At 49.1% G+C, this 24,492-nt stretch overlaps 1 long non-coding RNA gene across 1 annotated transcript in view; it reads left to right on the top strand.

Moving 5' to 3' along the window:
• Nucleotides 1-1,221: 1,221 nt before the first annotated feature.
• Nucleotides 1,222-24,492, top strand: part of LOC147738034 (uncharacterized) — a 132,337-nt gene continuing 109,066 nt past the window's right edge. The window contains exons 1-2 of the long non-coding RNA XR_015307446.1: nucleotides 1,222-1,320; nucleotides 15,752-15,821. This is a non-coding gene — a long non-coding RNA (uncharacterized LOC147738034). The remainder of the gene's footprint in view (nucleotides 1,321-15,751; nucleotides 15,822-24,492) is intronic.

Here is a 24,492-nt window from a genome sequence, read left to right as displayed (position 1 = left end):
CAAAGTGAGCAAGGGACTCACATCCGAGCATACCCTGCCAACTTATGGCGAACAGAGCGGTACAAAAGGGGGTGGTGATGGACCGCTTTGTTCAGCTGAAATGCCAGAAACTGGTCCTAGGAAGCTTGTTTCCGGTCCAGGGAAGGCATGGCTTGGCAGTTCGGGCTCGACTGTTCCCATGAGGCACAGGGTCAGACTGATTTGCATATGGCCATGTCTGAACTGGTGTGGCAGAGTGGGCTAAAGAACGGTGATGGATTAAACCCAGATCTGTTGACTGGGTGTGAGTGTTTGATTGGTTCAGATGCTCCGTCCATCACCACCCCCTTTGTACGCATTTGAAACCAGGCATTTCCCCCTTTATTACGTCACTCCCTTCATGGTGACATCACTCTTTCTGCATGTGCTTCCGGGGCGAGCAATATTCCTCGCCCCGGCCAGCACATGCGCAGGAGTTCTCTGACCTGCTGTGCCCTCGTCATCGTCCATCCCTTGACGAAAAAAAACAAAACAGTCAGAGTCAGACTGACTGAATTTAATTTGCGACACACAGGGCAGTGAGCAGTTCATTGATTTGACGCTGCTGCATTGCATGCGTGTGGTACGTGTCTCTCTTGTCTTCCTCCCCGTCCCGACTCCCGAGGCTAGTAAGGCAACGCCCCATTCGCCCCTATGCACCAACCGCCACTGCTTATACCACGTGCAATTCATCCTCTCCAAAGCCAAGCCTCAAGAATTCCAGGGTGTGAAGGGCGGCTGATTCTGATTGGGTGCTTGATAGTTTTCCAGAAACTCATGTTCTTGATTGTTCATGTTTGTTAGTAGTTAATTAAACATGCCCAGGGGTTTTCTCTCTTCAGTTGACAGAAGCTACAATAAAAGTTTCTTTGTCGTTGCAAACAAATATGAACAGCCAACGACCCTCTGTCTGTCAAAGAATGGAAGGGCTGGGGAACTCTGATTTTAACCAACATCGCTTAGAACACTGGGACTTTAGAGCCCATCCTTTTAATGAGGAAAACAAAACTACAAGTCCCATAAGCAATAGTGGTGTAAGGTGTCACGCATGACCTAGGACAACATCGGATTCAGCACATCCAGTTCCATTTTTTAAGTATTTGACACAATATTGAATTTATAATCTTTGTTTTTTATGGTCATGAGTCACCAGGATACTAAAAACGTGTCTTTTATTTTCAGGGGCAATTAAGTAATGGTCACCAGCTTGGAAGCTCAGTTAATTCTTCAGTATTTGTCATTGATCTCCATGTGTGGCTAGTTTGGGTCTGCCCCCTGCATCATTCCCGATAACTCACACAGGTAAGGAGCTTGTAGCAGCAACATGATAACCCCATACTTGTCTGTAAGAAGTGCGCTCTGAGGCAGGTATCCGATCATTTTTGTGAAACAAGCAAGCACCAATATCTGCTATGTACATTTGTTAAAATAAAACACAATCAAGCCAATTCAAAATATACTTTATTCGGCATAAAGCAATACCATAAAAGTACAGTGTTAAAAAACAACATCTCATACATTATAAAAACCATACTAAAAACCTGTTTAACAACAATACATAAATTATAAATGATTCGGCACAGGGATCATCTTATAGAAATGACAAGGAGGTACCCGGTTAAAAATGTTTCATCCATAGTATAGTGCAAATCAGAGCAGATATTGAACACACAGGACCATTATTCCTCCCCTCTACTGGTTCTGAGTTTCATTGCTAATCTTAGAAAATGTACTACACAGAAAAGTTTTTAAAGGTTCTACTGACAATTTCAGAAACAGTAGGACCACCTTAACTTGTTTGAACGTGGCCTTCCTTAAAATACCTTTTAAAAATAGTCGCCAAGGGTAAGCGTAAAATGGGCATAGTAGGACCAAATGGAGCGTATCCTGTGGAGACCGTTGGTCGCAGCCACAGGAGCCCTTACTCTCCAAATGCTGTGTGTACCCTGCTGGAACCGCCAAAGTATGGTGTAACAAATCTAGCCTGAAACGGGTCATGAGAAATCTGTCTTGAGGATTGTAAATAAGACACAAATAAGGTTCCATGCCCAGGCACGACTTTGTTAACTGATGAGTTCTTACTGATGGCTTAGTCAGCTCTCTTGCTTCCCTATTTGACTTGGCTCTGTTTAAAAATTCTGACTTATTACGGCCCTTATCCTTAGATAGCAATTTGGTCGGGTGGGTAAAATATTCAACACAACCCATGGCTAACAGGTTTTCCTTGATGTGTCTAATCCAAGGAATATTGTAACCCTGTGCTCGTGCAATGCAGTCTGATATTATTTGTTGACTTAACGCCGCCTCTGGGTTTGTCTATACCTTAATCCAGCATGCGAGGGGCTTCCATTGCAGCCTATCGCACAGATGGGTTATACCCAGTTCCTCCTGAACCATGTAGGAGGAAATGCTTTGTGGGACTTTCAGTACCCACCTCAAATATTTGTTTCCTTCTATTTGTACCTGAAGCGGGTCTATAAAGCCCCAGACCTCACTCCCATATAAAACTTTGGCACAGCTTACAGAAGTTTAGAGGTTCAGGATTTGTTCCGGAGACCATCGGCCTCGCCTCTTTGCAAAATTCATAGTTGCCCCTGTTGAGTTAATTAGTTTATTGCATTTTTCCTCCACAAGGGCTTTAAAACTAAGGCGACTGTCGAACATGATCCCCAGATATGAAAATGACTTGATCTTTTCCAGTCCCTGTGTGCCTATTGTATACTTAGTTTTTCTGGATGGACCTTTCCCTACCTCCATAACATATGATTTGGTGAGGTTCGGTGACAAATCTAAGCTATCCATAAAATGGACAAAGCCATCCATGAGGCGCTGCAGTCCACGCGCAGTGCGGGCCAAGAGTACCGCGTCATCTGCATACAGTAACACCGGTATCCCTCGAGAGAGCCTGGAGAAGGGAGCCAACACCGGACAACATGACCACCCTCAAGCTTGCCACCCGGAAGCATCACCAACTGATCCGTGACACCAAGAAAACTGCATTCAAGGACCGGTTGGCTAACAACGCACACAACAGCAAGGAACTCTTCAACATCGTGAAAGAGCTCTCCAACCCCAACGCCGGAAACAACGACATCACCCCATCGCAAGAACTCTGCAACTCCCTCGCCTCCTACTTCCACAACAAGATCGCGGACATACACAACAGCTTCAACACCCAACCGACGAACGCCACGTCCAACTCGACCGAACCACCGCCCCCCACCACCACCCTCCACGCCTGGACTCCGATCTTCACCGAAGAAACCGTCCGCATCATGAACTCCATCCACTCCGGATCTCCGACCGACCCCTGCCCTCACCACGTCTTCAACAAGGCCGACGCCGTCATCGCACCCCACCTGCGGGACGTCATCAACACCTCCTTCACCACCGCCACCTTCTCTGAGAGCTGGAAGCATGCCGAACTCAGCGCTCTACTCAAGAAACCAACAGCGGACCCCACCAAACTCAAGAATTACCGCCCCATCTCACTGCTCCCGTTCCCAGCCAAAGTCATCGAGAAGACCGTCAACAAGCAGCTGGCCGCCTTCCTCGAGACGAACGGATCCCTCGACCCCTCACAGTCCGGCTTCCGAGCCAACCACAGCACCGAGACCGCCCTCATCGCTGCCACCGATGACATCCGAACCCTGATGGACAACGGAGAAACAGCGGCCCTCATCCTACTAGACCTCTCCGCGGCCTTCGACACCGTCTGCCACCGCACCCTAGTGCAGCGCCTCAGCAACGTCGGAATCCAGGAGAAGGCGCTGGAATGGATCATCTCCTTCCTCGACGGAAGAACACAGAGAGTCCGTCTACCACCATACAAGTCAGAGGCCACCGAAGTCATCTGCGGCGTCCCTCAAGGATCCTCGCTGGGCCCAACCCTCTTCAACGTCTACATGAGCCCCCTCGCGGCCATCGCACGCCAACACAACCTCAACATCATCTCCTACGCCGACGATACCCAGCTGATCCTCTCCCTGACCAACAACCCCGCCGCCGCCAGAGCCAACCTTCACGAAGGAATGAAAGAGGTAGCCGAGTGGATGTCGACCAGCCGCCTGAAGCTGAACTCGGACAAGACGGAAGTCCTCATCCTGGGATCCTCGCCCTCTGCCTGGGACGACTCCTGGTGGCCCCCCGCCCTGGGCACCGCACCCAAACCGACAGACCACGCACGCAACCTGGGCTTCATCCTGGACTCCTCTCTCTCCATGACCAGACAAGTCAACGCCTTCTCCTCGTCGTGCTTCAACATCCTGTGCATGCTACGGTAGATCTTCCGGTGGATCCCCATCGAGACCAGGAAGACTGTCACCCAGGCACTCGTCACCAGCCGACTGGACTACGGCAACGCCCTCTACGCCGGAACCACCGCCAAGCTCCAGAAGAGACTCCAACGGATCCAGAACGCCTCAGCCAGACTCATCCTCGACATCCCACGACACAGCCACATTTCCGGACACCTAAGAGACCTGCACTGGCTCCCGGTCAACAAGAGAATCACCTTCCGTCTCCTTACCCACGCACACAAAGCTCTCCACGACCAAGGCCCGAGCTACCTCAACAACCGCATCAACTTCTACGCTCCCAAACGACACCTCCGATCAGCCAGTCACGCCCGCGCCGCCGTCCCCCGCATCCGAAGAGCGACAACAGGAGGAAGGTCCTTCTCCTACCTGGCCGCCAAGACCTGGAACTCCCTCCCGACCGACCTGCGCCTGACCCAAGACCACCTCGCCTTCAGGAAGAAGCTCAAGACCTGGCTGTTCGGGTAGCAGCAGCACCCCCCCTCCCTAGCGCCTTGAGACCCTCCGGGTAAGTAGAGCGCTCTATAAATGCCTATGATTGATTGATTGATCTCCTACCCATCTGTGGGCAGTCCACCCCTAGAGCTACCAGCGCCTGGGTCAAACCATTTATATATAAAGTAAAGAGGAAGGGGGCCAAAATACATCCCTGCCTCACTCCCCTTGAGCATGGGAAGTGGTCTGTGACTTTTCCCTCCTTATCATATCTGACCTGGGCAGAAGTATTCAGATGCAGTGTCCGTAATATATTTACCAGACCAGGGTCAACTCCCAAGGCCCCCAATAGTCCCCACAATTTCTTCAGATTTACTTGTTCAAATGCCGCATTGAGGTCCATGAAAGCCATGTACACCGTCCCCTTGCTGGCTACCATGTACTTGGCTGCCAGGAGATATAAATTAAGGCATTGATCTGTGGTGGAGCGGCCGTACCTAAACCCATACTGGGTATCCGTAATGATCTTATGTTCCTCCGCCCAATCAATCAATCGGTTAAGAATGGCCCTACCTAGCACTTTCACAGTAACATCAATTAATGAAATAGGCCTATAGCATTGAGGGCTATTTCTGTCCCCTTTTTTAAATATGGGGACTATTGTGGCCGTAGACCAGGATATTGGCATCATTGTTTGCACTGCGGTATTTATTACTCTGGTGAGTATGGGCACCCAGAGTTCTTTCTGGCTTAAGAGGAGATCTGGTGGAATCCCATCAGGTCCTGGTGCCTTGTTGCGGGTTAGCCCCTCAATCCCCGCCTTTATTTCTCCCAAGGAAAAGGTAATCTGGGGTGGGTTCACACTTTCCAGTTCTCAATGCTACCATAGTTATACAGGCCCTTGTAATGCTCAAGCCAGCTTGGGTCCGCTATTGTTAACTCCTCTTCACTGACTATTGCCCTTCTTCCCTCCGAGCCCCTCTGGGCTGTGTCAGGACAAACCGTATTAGGTGGCCCCATTCTGTTTATGCTTAGGGTAGTCCCGTTCGTTTTGCCCGCCAAGGCACCCTTGTTGGTGCCCTCACTGTCTTTTCCCAACTGCCCGCCTTCGCGGTGCCCCCCTCCTTGATCCTCATAACTAGTTGTGGGCTTTGAGTATGATGAGGCTTCTGCTCCCCCCTCCTCCGGTCCCCTAATTCTACCTGGCACACTATTCCCCTGATCGCATAGCCGAGATAGTTTTTCCTCAATAACCTTAATTCTCTCGAGCACCGGTCCCAAATGGATGGGAAAAAGGAGCTCTAAGTTTGACCTTAATAGATCTTCCATTCCTTGTCCGCTCCCCATCTTCCCACAGTTTGAACATTGCGTGCTACAAATGGGTCCCACGGCAGTGTTCACTCTGCTGGTCTTTACGGCACCCTTCTGTTTTGATTTTGGCTTTGAAACAATCGGCCCCCTCCCCCCCCGGTCCTTGCGTCAGCTAGAGGTGATACCAACTGCGTAGTAGATGTGTTTTTTATTGCACCTTTTGATCTTGTGATCACTTTTCCGCCCCCCTTACTATGGTTCCTATACCTGAGTTGGCCCCAGAGGCTACCAACTCTGATGGCCCTTGTCCTGGCCTGTCAAACACTGGAGTGGACACGCTGGAACTCTTCTCCACCTCTTCAATACTAATGTGAGACCGGTCAGGGTCAGAATCCGTTATAAGTGGGTCATCAGGGTACATAAGTGAGCCACCCTCCTGTGTCATATGGGGAACATGAACCATAGCACTAGTGATGCTGCCTCTATCCTGCTTTGATTGACCTTGGAGGATACTTTTACTTGGTGTTTTAGACCTTGCTATGGGGCCCATTGATGATCGCTTATGTTCGAGCAGTGTATCCAGCGACAATCTTTTTTCTGTGAGCTGAATTTCGTGGACTAACAGTGATTCTGCTCTTTGAAGAAATGCATCAAGGGTCCCCTTAACCCCGCCCCCTACCCCAGGAATCACCTTCCGCTTACTCATACTGAGTGGTGTTCGATACTCCCACCGGTTACAGCGCAGATGTGCTATAGAACTATGGTCAGGTCCTACGTTACATACAGTACGAAAGGCACTAGAAATGAAATAGAGTCCACAAAGCACAAGGCGCTGCCTCCCTAACTGCTAAAACTGATGTAATCAGCTATTACTTCCACTCATTCACTGGAGGACGTGTCCACTATGTGTATCCTCCCGTATTGATTTTTTTTGATCTCCCAGGGGTTCGAGTTTTCCCAACAATTTTTTTTTTAATGCATTCTCAGATCACGCAATGCTCACATTGGAAATCCATCTGGAGGAAGGATTGAGACTCCCAAAACGGTGGGCTTTCAATAAGCAGCACTTAAATGACGAAGACTGGGTAAAGTCCATGGAGTTAGAGATTAGACAATTTTTGAATCAGAACACTATGTCTGCTGCACCACATATAGTTTGGGATTCACTTAAAGCATTTGTGCGGGGGCTATTAATAGGCAAAGATGCAGCCTTGTCCAAGAAAGCTAGGCTGGAAAAGTTACAGCATGAAGATAAGATCCATACCCTAAACGAGATATTTTTGAAAGATCCTACTGTTTCTAATAAAAAACGTCTTGATCAGGGCAAACGTGAGCTCTGCTCTGCCTATAACATCCAAAGTGAGATCTTTTTGCAACGCTTTCAACAGAAGGTTTATGAGGAAAGTAATTTCACTGGTCGGCTATTGGCGTGGCAGGCCAAAGAGCAGGCCGCAGCAAATCAAATTAAAGCATTAAAATGTCCCCTGACAGCAGCTCCCACAGAAGACCCAGGGATAATAGGGGACATTATGATGGCCCACTACAACTCTATCTATGGTAAATCACAAAGGGTTGATGGCCAACTGCTTGCTAAATTCCTTCAAGAAAATCCATCCTCAACCCTGTCTGAAATTGATAATCAATCTATGGCGAGCCCTTTCTCTTTGTCAGAACTGGAGGAAGTCGTAAAAAGTTTGGCGAATGGCAAGGCCTGTGGTCCAGATGGACTACCCGCAGAATTTTTTAAGGTCTTTTTTGGAGCACTTTCAGATTTTTTTCAATTCCTGATTGTAAGTTTCCCAAAGAAAGGTTAGGATAAGATGGATCCTAGCTCTTATCGTCCGATCACGCTGCTGAACTCGGACTACAAAATCGTTACAAAACATTTATCTTGTAGGTTCAATACATTTGCAGCACAGTTGATCCACCCTGACCGGAACGTGTTTCTAGCTGGTAGACAATTGTCTACTAACACTCACTTTCTCGCAGAAGCCCTGGATTACTTTGAGTGTCAGAAGATTCCGTCTCTCATCTTATTATTAGATGCAGAAAAGGCCTTTGACCTTGTGGTCTGGGAGACATTATTTTTAATTTTACACTCTTTTACTATCCCAAGGTCATTGATACTTTTAATTCAGACCCTATATGAGAACACGATGGCCAATATAATCATCAATTCGGAAGTGGTAGGATCTATTAAAATTAAGCGTTGCCCTTTATCACCGGTGCTATTCGCGTTCTTTATTGAACCCTTAGCAACAGCTATTCGTAACTGTGTCGATATTTGTCCTCCAATTACAGCAATGCCCAAAATAAAGCTGTATGCTGCTGACATCATACTCTTAATTAAGCCCACAGTTGAGGTGCAATCCAAGGTCTTCAAGTTGTTTGAGGACTTTGAAGCTTTAGGGGGATACCGCATTAATAAGGGCAAGACGGAAGTTATTCAGTGTGGGAGTGACGCTATAAATCTACACTCTGATATCCGGGGCTCTGTTAACTCGAATCCAAAGAGATATTTGGGAATATTTTTCTCAAATCTAATTGATGGTCTATATAAATTAAACTTTGATCCCCTAATAAAGAAAGTTAAAGGGCTGTTCTCCCAATGGAATTTACTTCCTTTGTCTATTATGGGACGAGTGGCTTTCATTAAGATGTCTGTTTTACCGCTATTTAATTTTTTGTTTGCCTCAATTCCGTGCACTTTATCAAATTCCTTCTTTTCTTAGGTTGAGTCAATGTTTACAGCCTTTATATGGGCAAAGAAAGTCCCACGCCTTGCACTTAGCACTTTATATGAAGACTTGGATCAGGGTGGTTTAGCACTTCCCAATCTTAAAAGCTACTATGATGCGTATTTTGCACAATATTTATCGAGGTTTAAGCCGGCACCACAAACACATTGTTTTACCAACTTTTATATCAATCTTATGTGTCAGGACACCCATATTCATTCTCCCCTGTTAATGTTCAGATCTCCAAAGCGGGTCCGCTACAAGAGCTTGCAGTGGCTTTTTAAAAGAAGGCAGGCATTCTTTAAAAAATATTCCATACCTGCAATCAACTCTGCTTCTTTGTTAGAAGAAATTATCCCCTTCATAGGTGTTAGACAACCTAGATATCTGGCTGTAAAATGGGCGTAAGCAGGGTTTCTTAAAATCTCTGACTTTATACGGGATGGTAACTGGGTGTCTATGGTAGATATGCGCCAATCATTGACCAATGATTTTATCTTAATGAATTCCTATGGCACTTTATTTAAATATCTTGCCGAAACTAGAGCTATTTCCTTTTTGGCTCAGAATCGGTTGGTGGAGGATCTTTTAGTTAAGGTATCAGACAAGAAGCCTGGTGCCTGGAAGAAATATTTGACCTCGGTAAGGGGGGTGGATGTTGAATCTAAAGCTTTAAGGAAGTGGTCAGAACAGGAAAACTGTGAAATCTCCCCCTATATTTGGACCACTATTAACTGGTTGAATTTCAGCTCCTTAAAAGGGGCAAATTGGCGCAGGATGCTATTTTTTAGTAAATGGCTGCTGTATCAAACCCCAGCAGCCCAGGCCAAAATGTACCCCAATCAGTCTTCCCAATGTTTCCGATGTTTGAACTTTCCTGCTGCCAATTGGTCACATATTATGCTCCGCTGTCCAAAGATTAATGTGTACTGGGTAGAGGTATTTGTGTATCTCGAAAAAGAATGCAATTTACAGTTGGAAGTAAATGACAGGTTAATTCTTTTTGGCTTTGACCCGGATATCCATTTTGCAGATTCAGTGACTAGATTTCTGTACATAGCTATGGCGATTGCAAGATAACTGGTCCTTCAAAATTGGCGCTCTGACTTAATTCCGTCAGCCTTGGAATGGGGGCATAAGATGAGAAGGGTAAAGAAAAGTGAATATACCTTTGCAGCAAGAAATGCGGGACTTAATAGATTTAATAAAACATGGGGTTCGAGATTTGATTAAAACAGAGGATGAGGATGTAGTGGCCAGTTTGTTTGGTGGCGGGTGGGAATGAGATTTAAGACCTAGTCAATTGTCTATTTATCTATTTATCTATTTATTGTGTGAATGTTTACAGGGGGCTTTTTCTACGGGATTTTTGTACTTTTATACCTGATCAACTCTCTTTTATGAAATGTATAACAAGTTCGTGACCTGGGATAGCGACTTATGGTTATTCTTTTGGTTCAAATAGATTTGTTTTTGCTGTTCGGCTTTTTGCTATGATATAATGCTGGTTTATGCAAATGTTTATGTTGACAAACCTTGGCTTCAATAAAAACAAAAAACAAAAAAAAAAGAGTGTATCCGGCGGTTCACTTACTGCCTCTCTGGGTCTAGCGTCCGTCCCTATGGGAGGTGTCCTGTTTTCAGACTCAAGGGGGGTGGCCCTGCCCGGCCTCCTCCGGCCTTTGACGGACAAGGACGAGCCTGCCCTTGGCCCGAGCGAGCCCGCGCTCGTCTCGTGCCGCGGGAGCCCCAACTCTAATTTATCCTCGTTGGCCTGATGGGAATGTCGCGAGAGCGAGCTGCCTCCTTGGAACTGGAGTCCCAGCAGTCCCGCGCTCCGCGATGTAGATGGGGCAAAGTCCGTCAAAGAAGGCAGCCACAAACAACAAGCAGGTCCCTGGGCAGCACAGAGCAGCAGAGGGCAGGCGGAAATGGCCGGTAGGTCAGAAGGGCAATCAAATCACAGTATACTGTTCCAGAGGTTCAGTCCCAGCGAAATTATCTGTAACTGAACCCAGACACCCTAGGAAGCATGTGCTTTTAAGACAAGTTGCGTTCACTCACCTGAAGGTGACATGCTTCATCATTGGGCTATACTCCTCACCAGGCCGGCGCTACAATGCCTGGCGGGCACCACAAGAGGACACTTTGTCATAGATCTTTTATTAGGTACGCTGGATGAGCATAGTAGGACAGAGGATGTTGTGTCATAAGATGTGAGGTGAAAGTATGAATATAAGATCAACTATCGGCCAGTTGCCGCAATATAGTTCATGTGATCTTCATGGTCCATGTTGAGATTAAAAACAGTGGCAGAGAAATTGAGGAATTAATGGCCCCTATCACTGTGTGAAAGTGTCGATCACCTATGGACCTGCTGGTAAGCTGGGGTCTATACTTCAGGGCAACCCTTTTCATGCTTTGTGTAGTCATGGAGCAATCTTTTGGCATTTCATCAGGAGCAAATATGGGAAAATGGGTAAATGTGACCTAATCTTCTCCACAGTGTGAGGAGCTCTGTAACTCAAAGCCCTGCACTGTGCATAGGTGATAAGGTGCCTATTACCATCTTACTACCACAGGTGAGCACTGTCTAACAGAGTGCACTAGATACGGTAACCCTCCTAAAATTCAGGACATACTGACTTATCCAATTGCGAGGACGCCGCATCAGAGGGCAACTGGTTTGAAAAGCACATGCTTCCTAGGGTGTCTGCGTTCAGTAGAGTTAATGTCTGTGGGACTGAACCTCCAGAACAGTGTACTATGAGTTGATTTATATGAAGAATGTGTATACTGGACTGTCATTTTCCTCGTCATCTCTTGTGATATGTAAAATAAAACACAGCACACCAGGAGGCCAACAAATCTATCATACATTTAATGCCCAAAAATATAATTTTTTTCTTTTTTTTTAAAGTTTTCAAAAATCTTTATTGAGGAACAAAATCATGGCAGACACAAACACAATACACCGAGCAATTCCGCAGCTCACATCAGCAAGATACAATTCAAGTCAGTCATTTAGTAACAGGCAGATTACATTGAATACATTTAATGCAAAAATAGCAAAAGGCCAAGCAAACCAACAAGTGACAATTGTCTTTGCAATGGACGAGAGCATCCACCCTAAGGCAAGTTGGAGTATATGATGCTAATGCTACACAATGTATTTTTACACACTTTTCTCCTAATACAAGTCAATGAAACATGAACACATGATAGAAACTGTTACTGAAACGACACTAATGAGTAGGAGGCAGGATCTTCTCTCGAGAGGAATGTGAGGTGCAGATAAAAGATACACAGACAAGCTGCAGAACTCACTGTTTGTGGAAATAACACTTCTGTTTGTCAATGTTCAATTTACTACAAGATGCAGGTAGAGGCATAGAAGAGAGGTAGAGGGGTAGAAGCGAGGTAGTGTGGTAGAAGAGAGGTAGTGGGGTAGAAGAGAAGTAGAGGGGTAAAAGAGAAGTAGAGGGGTAAAAGAGGGGTAGGGGTAGAGGAGTGGTAGAGGGGTAGAAGAGGGATGGTAGAGAGGTAGAAGGGTAGTAGAGGGGTAGAAGGTTAGAAGAGGGGTAGTAGAAGGGAAGAGGGGTGGTAGAGGGGTAGAAAAGAGGTAGAGTGGTAGAAGAGTAGAAGAGATGTTGAGGGATAGAAGAGAGCTAGAGGGATAGAAGAAAGGTAGAGGGATAGAAGAGAGGTAGAGGGATAGAAGAGAGGTAGAGTGTTAGAAGAGAGGTAGAATAGAGGTAGAGTGGTAGAAGAGAGGTAGAGGGGCACTAGAGGGATAGTAGGTTACAGGGGTAGTAGGTTTGAGGGGTAGTAGAGGGGTGGAGGTATAGAGGTGTAGGGGGTAGAAGAGGGGTAGAGAGGTAGAATAGAGGTAAGAGGGGTAGAAGAGAGGTAGAGGCGTAGAAGAGAGGTAGAGGGGTAGAAGAGAGGTAGAGGGATAGAAGAGAGGTAGTGTAGTAGAAGAGAGGTAGTGGGGTAGAAGAGAAGTAGAGGGGTAGAAGAGAAGTAGAGGGGTAAAAGAGAAGTAGAGGGGTAGAAGAGGGGTAGTAGAGGGGTAGAAGAGGGGTACAGGGGTAGAAGAGTGGTACAGGGGTAGCAAAGGGGTAGAGCGGTAGAAGAGAGATAGTAGAGCGGTAGGCGAGCGGTGGTAGAGGGGTAATAAAGGGGTTGAGGTATAGTAGAGGGGTATAAGAGGGGTAGAGGATAGAAGAGGGGTAGAAGAGGGTAGAGGGGTAGAGGAGAGGTAGAGGGGTATCAGAGGGGTAGTAGATGGTTGTAGAGCAGTAGTAGAGGGGTTGCAGGGTAGTAGAGGGGTAGTGGGGGGTAGTAGAGGGGTAGACGAGGGGTAGTAGTGGGGTAGAGGGGTAGTAGAGTGGTAGAGGAGGGGTAGAGGGGTAGAAAAGGAGAAGAGGGGTAGTAGAGCGGTAGAGTGGTAGGAGAGCGGTGGTAGAGGGGTAGTAGAGGGGTTGAGGTATAGTAGAGGGGTAGAAGAGGGGTAGAGGGGTAGAAGAAGGGTAGAGAGGTAGAAGAGAGGTAGAGGGGTAGAAGAGGGGTAGAGGGTTAGAAGAGAGATAGAGTAGAGGTAGAGGGGTTGAAGAGAGGTAGAGGGGTAGAAGAGAGGTAGAGGGGTAGAAGAGAGGTAGAGGAATGAAGAGAGGTAGAGCAGTAGAAGAGAAGTAGAGGGGTAGAAGAGAGGTAGAGGGGAGGTAAAGGGGTAATAGAGGGGTAGTAGGGTAGGCGGGTAGTAGAGGGGTACAAGTGGTGTAGAGGGGTAGAAGAGGGATATTAGAGGGGTAAAGGGGTAGTAGAGGAGAGGTAGAGGGATAGAAGAGAGGTAGAGGAATGAAGAGAGGTAGAGCAGTAGAAGAGAAGTAGAGGGGTAGAAGAGAGGTAGAGGGGTAGAAGAGAGGTAGAGTAGAGGTAGAGAGGTAGAGTAGAGGTAGGGATACATAGGCAAATGAAAAGGAAGCTATCAACTTCAGAAATGTGAAAGAAAGCTCTCGTATTTTGAAAGCTGATGACCCATGAGGAGAGAGGAAAGCCAGATAGCTCCTCTGCTCGTGAGCGCGCTCCCGAGCACGTAACCGCAAGCTCTAGGCCACAGTGGTAGAATTTTCTGAAGCCCACTTACTTAAAGTCTCGCCAGTGCAGGGCATGCGCTGGCTCAGGTGAGACCTAAAAAGGTCGCTTTGTGACCGAAGCACTACCTTTTTGCCAAATTTGTGGTAATTCCGTTCAGTAGTTTCGGCTGTAGCCTTGCACAAATTTTCCTATGGGAAATTGATTTTTTTACTCTTATTTTTTGATTTTCTCAAAAACTACTGAACGGATTTACACCATTTTAAAAAAGGTCGCGTTCTGAACCAAGCTCTACCTTTTTTTCCAAATTTTGGGTAATTCCGTTCAGCAGTTCGGGCTATAGCTTGTCGCAAAATTTCCTATGGAAATTAACATGGAGAAAACGCTTTAGCTTACGCTTTTCCGCCTCTCCTTCTAATTCCATTTATAGTTCGGAAGCTCAGACAAATGTCCCTCTCTGATCTTAATAGCCCACTCATGTTCTCGTCAACCTTGGTACTCTCATCCTTCGAACTCTCAGTGGTTCCACATCAAAAGCTACATATCACATCTTGTCTCCTCACTCCGAGCCATGGAGAAATCAGACATCCAATTCCCAGAGAACTCAACCTAGCGATTTGGCTTCTGAAGTCATAGAGTTTGGTTATTTACAACTACAACCAGACTGTATGAATATTTTCAAGGAAGCTAGAAAGCCTACTACTAGAGCATGTTATGCAGCAAATGGAAACGTTTTGTTGCCTATTGTAACAACAACAATATCAATCATCTTGATGCGTTTGTGCAGAATATAATTTGTTATCTGTTGCATTTACAGCAATGTGGATTCACTTACACATCCATTTGTTTACACCTGGGAGTCGTAGCTGCATACTTGCAAAATAGACAACACCTATCTCTCTTCAGAGTACCAGCGATTAAAGTCTTCATGGAAGGATTAAAAAGGGTTATACCGCCAAGTATTCCCCCTGCTCCAGAGTGAAACTTAAACATAGTTCTTCCAAGGCTAATGGGCCCGCCTTTTGAACCAATGCACAAATGTCCGTTACAATTCCTGTCATGGAAAGTTGCTTTCCTCATAACGATAAACTCACTAAGGAGAGTTGATGAACTTCAGGCATTAACTATACAAGAGCCTTTCTTTCAACTTCACAAAGATAGAGTGGTTCTACGTACCAATCCTAAATTTCTCCTTAAAGTAGTTTCTGCTTAGTGGCAATTCATGTGCAATATCAAATTAAAATAACATATCATTAGAATTTTCATCATTAATTTAAGCATCGTAATTCTTGTATACAATTTATGTGCTGCAATGATAATAGAGCAAAAGACACACAATTGATGGACGGAATGCAGAATAAATCAAAACATTCACCCACAGTCAAGAGATCTGGGTTAAATCCATCATTATTTTGCTCACCATGCCACCCCAGGTTGGACCTGGCCATATGCAAATCAGTCTTGACCCTGTGCCTCATGGGAACAGTCCAGTCCGAACTGAAATGATAATAGAAGCAGATAAAAGTAGTTAGCAAAATAGGCACATTGAACAGAATAAATAGTTCCACCATCTTTCTAAAACAATGTACATATGCAAGCATATAAAAACTGTATGTAGCGTTTTCCTACTATGCTTTCCCGTGTGTGTGTGTGTCTGTTGGTCTCTGTGTTTCTGTCTCCCATTTCCTGTAGGGAAAGTATGTAGCTCCCCGTTGTAGAAGAGTCGGTCAAGAAGAAGCACACTGCATTGAATAATTTCTTGGTATGCACTTTTTTATTAGTATTACAGGAAATCACAATGATTGATTGTCTCTTTTATATTCTTCTTTCCCACAGGGACTTCCACTTCAGTCCCTTAGGTGAGCCTTGGCCGCTGTCGTCCCTCGGACAGAAGCCAAAGACTCAGGTAAGTGTTTTTGCTTTATGGTTTAGTCAAGGGAGGATGTGAGGGATAAATAATAGCTATGCATAAATGTGAAGGGAGGGGGTAGACGTTGGAGCAACCAAAAGAAAAAGAGTAGCCCATGATTTCTGCTCTTCTCTTTGTTTCCGTCTCACTTATTTCCTTTTCCCTGGGTCCCTTTCACCCCTCTGCCTCCCCTCCCGTCACTCTCTTACTCAGCCCCTTTCCAAAAACCCCGTAGACGCCCACGCACCTGGAAGAGCCACGTCCCTCCGGGGCCATGGCGTGGTGACTCTGCGTCCTTCAGTGAGGTCTGGTCATCTGCTTCGGCTTTCCCTCCTCCGCCAGGTTCGGGTGTTCTGCTCGCCGACAAGCTGTGACCTCCCCTGGGCTCCGGTTCTCTCTCTCATAAGGCTGTTAGTCCTTCTCTGTCTTTCCGGTCTTCCCCCCCTGGTTTCTCCGCCTCGCGTTCCCGTTCCGCGTGTAGCTGTACCAACTACTGACCAACCTGAAATGCTCGCCGCCCCTGCCTTCTTCAAGTGTGTATCCTCTGATGTCCATCCTTAGCTCCGGCTTAAAGGGGCCGCCTGCCGATTCCCCTCTCTCCACTTCTTGAGGACAGCAAAGCGGACAACTGGTAAAAGGGGACTGTGAATATAGGAGGGGAGAAATATATGAAGGGATGGCATGGCACTCCTTATCCTCTATCCCATCGTCTACCACAGGGGCTACCTGACACACCCCACCCCCAGACGCACCCAAAAATAGCTTATCCTAAAAACCCGCCTACCAAAAACAAGATACCAAACAAAAGGAAAATCTTAGGAGCTTCAGGTGATGTCCCTAGTGTCTGATTACTGGTGTTTGTTTAGGTTTACAGGAGTACAGATGTTACATAGCAAACCTTGTCTATGCATGCGTGTATTTTTTTATTCATTATTGTAGTATTTATGAAATCCACTCATCGCGTGCCAGTAGGGAGATGTATTTGGCTACAGTTGTTTATATAGCGCCAGACTAGATCAGGTCTGTGTCTCCTCCTCCACAGCTTGTACCTGTAAAAGTGCATCAATGTCTCCTTCCCTTGGAAGCAAATCCACCTGTGTTCCAGTTTAAGCATATTTATTCTCATAGAATCACTTTAAAAATCCACTGTTCCGCTAGTAAATTTAAATTCAGTCTGCCCAATTCATTTTTGGGGTTCTCCCTTCATCAGGGGGCGCTCGTGAGGAATCTATGTTGTATGTTGTGTGCGGAAAATAGTCACATATGAATTAACTTGCAATGCAATCTAATCCTACAGATACATACATTAATAGTTTACTACATGTCCTGGTAGAGCCTAACCGCATGTCTGCGTTTGTGTTATACCAGGGTCTTCACCTTTTCGATAGTGAGAGCTACTTCTGATCGAGGAGAATCATCCTGATCTACTGCCTTTATCACGTGGCTTAGCTAAGGGTAGATAAATGCCAAGCAACTTAATTGCTGCCCTAGAGCGCCCAGTCCTGCTGCAGTGAGCACATAGCATTTGTAGCACTGGGTTAGGAAAGGTTTACCTGTAGGGCCCCTAAGCCTTTGTAGCACTGTTAGGTTTACCTGCGGGACCCCAAGCATTTATAGAACTGGTAGGAACAGTGTATCTGTGGGGTCCCCAGGGACCTGTTATGTTCATTTTATTCTTATTATCGAATCACATCTGAGAGGTGAGTGTTTCACTGAGGGTTGTGGTCTCTTTGTCATGCAATACATGGGATGGCATTGTTCTCTCTAAGTGCGTGTGAAGACAGAAGACTTCTGTTATCTGGTGAGTTGCCCTCCTGTTCATTGGCTCCTGTCCAGATCCTGGCCCTGCTTTAACAATTCAAGATTAATGTTCAGTAGTGACAGTCACAGTATAAAGACTGTGAGCAAGACCTGCTGTAGAGTTTCCGCTGTCCTAGGAAAAATGTCTCAATGTAGGAAAAGACCTGTTTTGGACATGTTTAGCCTTCACTTTTTACCCGGAAAATGATATAGGTTTTACTGGAAGTGCACAGGGTCCCTGCCAACCAGGTCCCCTGTTGGACTTGGCCCGCAGGGCAGGTTCACCCCTAGACTTTTTGCCTTATGTGTGACCCTGTGTCAGTGATTTTTGGGTCTCTGCGCACTTTCCCCTGAGTCCCAGAGTGAAAGTGCGTGCGTGTAGTATGGCTGGCCTGCCCTCCCATAGGAATGCATGGGGAATGTGTTTGTTCCCTGTTAGTTCCAGACGCGTGGGGAGTGCAGGCTCGAGTTTAGTATGTATAAACTCGTGAGAGTGAATGCTGCGAGATGGTGTCTGCGGCATGTATGTGTCTAGAAGGGAAGTGCTACTTCTGGACATTGAGATATGTGTGCAGTGAGGGTGCTGGAGCGTGATTGGCTGGAGCTGGCTGGCATGCCAGGCTCCAGGAAGTCTGGATGGGTCTGCCCGGTGGTGAGTGGGAGATTAGCATGAGTGATGTGTGGGAGGAGTATACCTGTGTCCTGGATGGGCTGGGTTTTCCCCACACAATGCTGGCTCCGCCCCCCTGTGGTGTGTCTAACGACCCTAGCCTCCCCAGTGAATAAAATGGGTGGTTGGGCCATCAAGAGTGCTCCAGAACCAGCTGCGACTGGTTTCCCCACACCCTGCACCCTGAAACAAAGGATTTACTGTATAAAAAGGGGCTGTGTCCCCACTGAAGTTGTTCTGCTTTTGGATCCTGCCAGAGGGGGCCAGGAGGACCGCCACTTGGGGTGTCTCCCTGCCTGGAGACCCAGTGTGCTGGCTCTGGCCCAGCCTTGCCCCCCTGCCTGCCTCCAGCCCCTGCTGGAGCCTTGTCCTGTCCTCCAGTGCTGGGGAGCACTGAGGACTCCTTGCCTGCAGCCTGAGAGCGCTGCTCTCTGCCCTTCAGCGCTGGGAGCGCTGAAATCGCCTGCCTAGCGCTTGGAAAGCGCTGGATTTTGGCCCTAGCGCTGTGAGCGCTGCATTTTGTCCTGGAGGCGCTTGGGAGCGCCTGCCCTTCGTTGCTAGCGCTGCTAGCGCTTGGTGGGCACAGCCGGTGCCCACCCGGCATCTGGTCGCCCCGTGTAGTGATTTGGCGGCGCGGGTGCCACCCCGCTCATTGCCGCGTTGTTTTGCCCGTTTTGTTGTTGATCCACGAGGGAGCCCACTCCTCGGATCATGGGAGCCCGCCTGCCTGCCTAAGAAGCGAGCCGCCGCACTGCCCGCGGCGACCCGGAAGTGGTTGGGGGTCCGACCAATCCTAGCGCGGCCCAGGAGAGGCCGACCGGAAGTCCCGCCTCTGTAGCTGAGCCGGGAGGAGAGAAGCTGCCGGCCGGATCCCCGAGGCTCCCCGAGTGGAGAGGAGAGCCCCGGGACCAGAGGGAGAGACCCGCCTCCGCTGGAGACCAGAGCCGGTGAGTGTGGCCGTTCTGGAGGGAGGGGCGCCGGGACACATTGTCGGTGTCCGCCCCCCCCTCCCCCTGCCCCCTCGGCAGCGCGACCTCGCGCCCTCGTGTTTAGAGTCTGAGAGGCTCTGGGGGCATTTCCTGTTAGCGAGCCTTGCGAGGCTCGATTGCCGGCACCCTTGCTTGACGAGCCTTAGAGAGGCTCCCGCCTGCATTCGTTATGAGCCAGAGAGGCTCTGAGGGGCCATTTCATTCGTGAGCCTGCGAGGCTCTTGCAGGGCATTTGTCTTTGCTCCGGGTCCCCAGAGAGAGGGACCCTACAGCCCAGCGAGGCTGCACCTTTGTTGCTGGAGCCCTGAGAGGCTCAGCAGTGCCCTTATTTGGTTAAGAGCCCCGAGAGGCTCCCCAGTTGTGCCTGGGTCCCCCGTGAGGGACCTCCCCCGCCTAGTGAGGCAGAGTCCGTGGTCTGAGAGCCTGAGAGAGGCTCAGGAGGGCCAGTTCATTGTTCTTGTCCAGAGCCCAGAGAGGCTCACCAGTGCCACAGTGGTGGTTCTTTGAGCCCAGAGGGGCTCCAACGTTGCCCTAACTTTCCCTGCTCCAGTTGCCCAGCACTTTGTGGGCAACTGCCACGTTTAGGCCCTGACATTGGGACACCGGGACAGTCACAGGTGGTGACTTGTGAGTTTGGCGCAATTGTTACTGTTTGAACACCTCTGAATGTTAATACATCATGTGTTTTATCCTTGCACCCCTATAGGTATTGTGACATGTAGGTGGTTGTTTTCTCCCTAGTACAGTTGGTGCTAGTGAGGTCCTGTTACCAGTGATTACTGGTTGTATGCTCTACTTTTATATTGTGTGCTATTACTGAAGGTATTGCTTCTAAAGTGCTATTACTGAAGGTATTGCTTCTAAAGTGCTATTACTGAAGGTATTGCTTCTAAAGTGCTATTACTGAAAGTATTGCTTCTAAAAGTGCTGATACCCTTGACAGTGGTCCAAGTGGCCCTGTCCTGTACAAATATCCCTTGTAAATTCCGCCCGTGCCTGTTGGCACAGTGTAACAAGATGTGTGTTTTATCTGATGTATATTTATTATAATACAAAGGCTATTTTTCTATAACCTTGTGTGGAGTTTTCCTTTGTGGTGGGCCTTTGGTTGTTGTTGCTGGGGTGCGTGCGCAAATACTTAACTTACATCGCCTCCAAGTTCAGCCTTGACTGCTCGCGCCACGTTACCTAGAGGGCGAGTGGGGGTTACCTTGGTGTGTGACTCCCTTGCCCTGACCTTGGGAATGGTGATCCCTGACTGACCTCGACGCGAGTCTTGGCCAGCCAGGGTCCCGTTTCCAACATTGGCGGCAAGCGGTGAGGATAAGGATTTGTGTTTGCGTTGTACCACAGTGGCAACTGGCCACTACAAAGCTCTGCATTTTAGATGACCACATTTTTGGGGATTATTGTGTTTTTGGTAAAGTTCCATTGTTTCTTCTCCTGAAGAGTGTCATTTGATAATTGTGTTCAGTACATTTGTCCCCCGCCCTGCTTCCAGAGTTTGGTACCTGTGTCACATGTGGTCAGGTTGAGAAGTCAGGGGTGGTAGAAACTGCCTTACCGATCTGAGGGGAGGGTGTGTGTGGATGAATGGTGTTTCCCTGGACGCATGAGTGAGTTCTTTTTTAAGGAGATTGTTGAGATTTTGGAATTGTTTACTCTTACTTCAGATTGCTAGGTCCCTTGTGTTGCATGTGTCTGTGAGCATCCTGTCAAGATGGAATCTCCTTTTAACCTTTGTAGCCTGTTTAAGTACAGTGTGCATGAGTTGGTACGGTTATGTAAGGAGAGAGACATCCCAGTGAGTGAGTCAGACACCCAGTCCAAGCTTAGGGATAACATGATCCTGTGGCAGAAGAGTGACTGGGAGCGTGAGCACAATGAGAGGGAGAGGGCCCGGACCGCACACCATGAGGGTGGTGGGTCTGAGGGGAGCCCTGAAGAGTCTGAAGTGGAGAGTGAGTTTGACAGTATATGGGCGCCAGCAGAGAGCGAGTACCCCCTAGATAGGGAGTCCCTTGCTGGGTCCAGTGTCAGATGTAGCACCGCATCCCCTTCCCTGTCCCCAGAGGAGTGGGTGGATAGGAGAGAAGAGAGGGAGCACCAGCTGGCCATGGAGAAGCTCAGGTTAGAGCATGCCAGAGCGATGGCGCAGCTGGGTGTGAATGAGCGGACTGCAGAGGCTGAGAGGGCCTTGGCCAGGGAGAAGTTAGCCCTAGAGTGTAGGTTATCCCCTGACCGCAGTCATAATTTTCTGGATCCCCCAGGGAGGGTTGAGTCCAGTGGTGGCAGCTATGTAGAGCCCAGTGCGAGCAGTCCCACTCCCAGTTCCCCCAGTCTGGTACCTGTTTCCCCAGAGGAGGAGTTAAGGTTGAAATTCAGGGGCAGTAGGAAGCTGCCTCACCAGTCGTGGGAGGAGTTTGAGGATGAATGTTGTGGGACACTGTTTGATTGGGTAAAGGTTCACACGAAAGATGATTTTGATGTCTTTTTTGAGCTGATTGTCAAGGAGCACCTGCTCAGTTGTTGTTCTCCAAGGTTGCGCACACACCTGTTGGGGTGTGGATTGTCTGAGGCATGTGAGCTTGCAGAGGAAGCGGACCGCTGGGAGAGTGCTAGAGGTTCTTTAGAGTCCCTAGTGAGTGAGTCCAACAGTAGTGGTACAGGGAGCTTCCAGCCCAGCGTGGTGGAAGAGGCTCAGTGTAGCCCAGCTAGGTCCCAGTATAGTGAGAAGGGTGGAGGGGCTGACTACCTGGCTCAGTGGAGCAGGAGTCAGTGGGTGGCTGAGAGCACCCAGAGGCCCGAAGCCCTGTCTCAGAACTTGGGTGGTTTCTTGAGGGAACACCAGGTTAGGGACCTAGGTTGTCCTGTTAGTACACTTGAGGAGGATCTCCTAGTGTCTAGGGAACCTGGACGTCTGTAACTAGAGCTCCAGGGGTTCCAGTGTCCGGCAGTGTCGCTCCAGTTGGGAGGGCACAGAAGTCCGAAGCGAGGAGTGATTGGGGGATGAGTTTCCCAGTGGATGCACCAGTGGACCAGAGACTAGCCAGTTGGGCTAGATCTTCTTGGGTGGACCCGGGTGGCGCCACTTCTGGTCTGGGGGATCCTTGCGCACTGTCAGGTGGACAGGAGGCAGGAGATCTGCGCCAGACAGACGGTCACACGACACATGGGTCATGTGTCAGCCTCAGGGGGATTGCGTGTGAGTCCCCAGAAGTCCTGGAGTGCCAGGCAATTATTCCACCAAAGGTTTTAGACCGGAGGTTGGGAGGCCAGGTTCAGGTTCGGCCTGACCTGAAGGGTAGGACGACTGTAACCAGTGTCCTGACCGGTTCTTCCAGAGGAACTTCTCCAGTTGGGAGAGGGCAGACCTCTGGAAGGGGGTGCAGAGGGTGGGAAAGCCCATCTCTGACCCCGGTGCAACCTGAGGGGTTAAACCCTAGGTTGGAATGGCGTTCTAGGTGTCCCCCTCGCACGGGGAGGAGGAACCCTAAAAGAAGAGGTAAGGGGAGGAGAGCCTTCCCTGAGACTCCTGGTCCGCCTGAGGTTGTAGACCAAAGGCTGGTGAACCAGTGGCAGTCTAGTCCTGTCTTGCAGACAGGGAGAGTGGAGAATGGACACTATGTGCCAGGGGTTACTACCCCCCGCTCTGCGAATTGGCAAGGACCGGTGGCACCTGGGTGGCCCAGGGCCTGGTCCTGGCCGCGGACAGCTGAGGAGTACCAGTGGGGTAGCCCAGTTGGTCCTTACAGTAGCTTTAGAAGGAACCCTAGGGGTTCACCGTAGCATAGAACAGGAGGGTGTCCCGGCAGTGGCGGGCCTGCGTCCGTGTTCTATCGCCCCAAGCAGGGAAGTCCATCACAGTGGTGATTGTTCTCCCCTGCGTTTTGGCTGGAAGGGGGTTGTGTTGGACTTGGCCCGCAGGGCAGGTTCACCTCTAGACTTTTTGCCTTATGTGTGACCCTGTGTCAGTGATTTTTGGGTCTCTGCGCACTTTCCCCTGAGTCCCAGAGTGAAAGTGCGTGCGTGTAGTATGGCTGGCCTGCCCTCCCATAGGAATGCATGGGGAATGTGTGTGTCCCTGGTAGTTCCTGATGCGTGGGGAGTGCAGGCTCGAGTTTAGTATGTATAAACTCGTGAGAGTGAATGCTGCGAGATGGTGTCTGTGGCATGTATGTGTCTAGAAGGGAAGTGCTACTTCTGGACATTGAGATATGTGTGCAGTGAGGGTGCTGGAGCGTGATTGGCTGGAGCTGGCTGGCATGCCAGGCTCCAGGAAGTCTGGATGGGTCTGCCCGGTGGTGAGTGGGAGATTAGCATGAGTGATGTGTGGGAGGAGTATACCTGTGTCCTGGATGGGCTGGGTTTTCCCCACACAATGCTGGCTCCGCCCCCCTGTGGTGTGTCTAACGACCCTAGCCTCCCCAGTGAATAAAATGGGTGGTTGGGCCATCAAGAGTGCTCCAGAACCAGCTGCGACTGGTTTCCCCCCACCCTGCACCCTGAAACAAAGGATTTACTGTATAAAAAGGGGCTGTGTCCCCACTGAAGTTGTTCTGCTTTTGGATCCTGCCAGAGGGGGCTATTGCTGCTGCTGGGGCCAGGAGGACCGCCACTTGGGGTGTCTCCCTGCCTGGAGACCCAGTGTGCTGGCTCTGGCCCAGCCTTGCCCCCCTGCCTGCCTCCAGCCCCTGCTGGAGCCTTGTCCTGTCCTCCAGTGCTGGGGAGCACTGAGGACTCCTTGCCTGCAGCCTGAGAGCGCTGCTCTCTGCCCTTCAGCGCTGGGAGCGCTGAAATCGCCTGCCTAGCGCTTGGAAAGCGCTGGATTTTGGCCCTAGCGCTGTGAGCGCTGCATTTTGTCCTGGAGGCGCTTGGGAGCGCCTGCCCTTCGTTGCTAGCGCTGCTAGCGTTTGGTGGGCACAGCCGGTGCCCACCCGGCATCTGGTCGCCCCGTGTGGTGATTTGGCGGCGCGGGTGCCACCCCGCTCATTGCCGCGTTGTTTTGCCCGTTTTGTTGTTGATCCACGAGGGAGCCCACTCCTCGGATCATGGGAGCCCGCCTGCCTGCCTAAAAAGCGAGCCGCCGCACTGCCCGCGGCGACCCGGAAGTGGTTGGGGGTCCGACCAATCCTAGCGCGGCCCAGGAGAGGCCGACCGGAAGTCCCGCCTCTGTAGCTGAGCCGGGAGGAGAGAAGCTGCCCGCGGC

Source organism: Lissotriton vulgaris, chromosome 1_1 (assembly GCF_964263255.1).
Source record: "Lissotriton vulgaris chromosome 1_1, aLisVul1.2, whole genome shotgun sequence".
Lineage (NCBI taxonomy): Eukaryota > Metazoa > Chordata > Amphibia > Caudata > Salamandridae > Lissotriton > Lissotriton vulgaris.
Note: the sequence above shows the minus strand (reverse complement) of the source record. Positions and strands in the feature narration are given on the sequence as shown.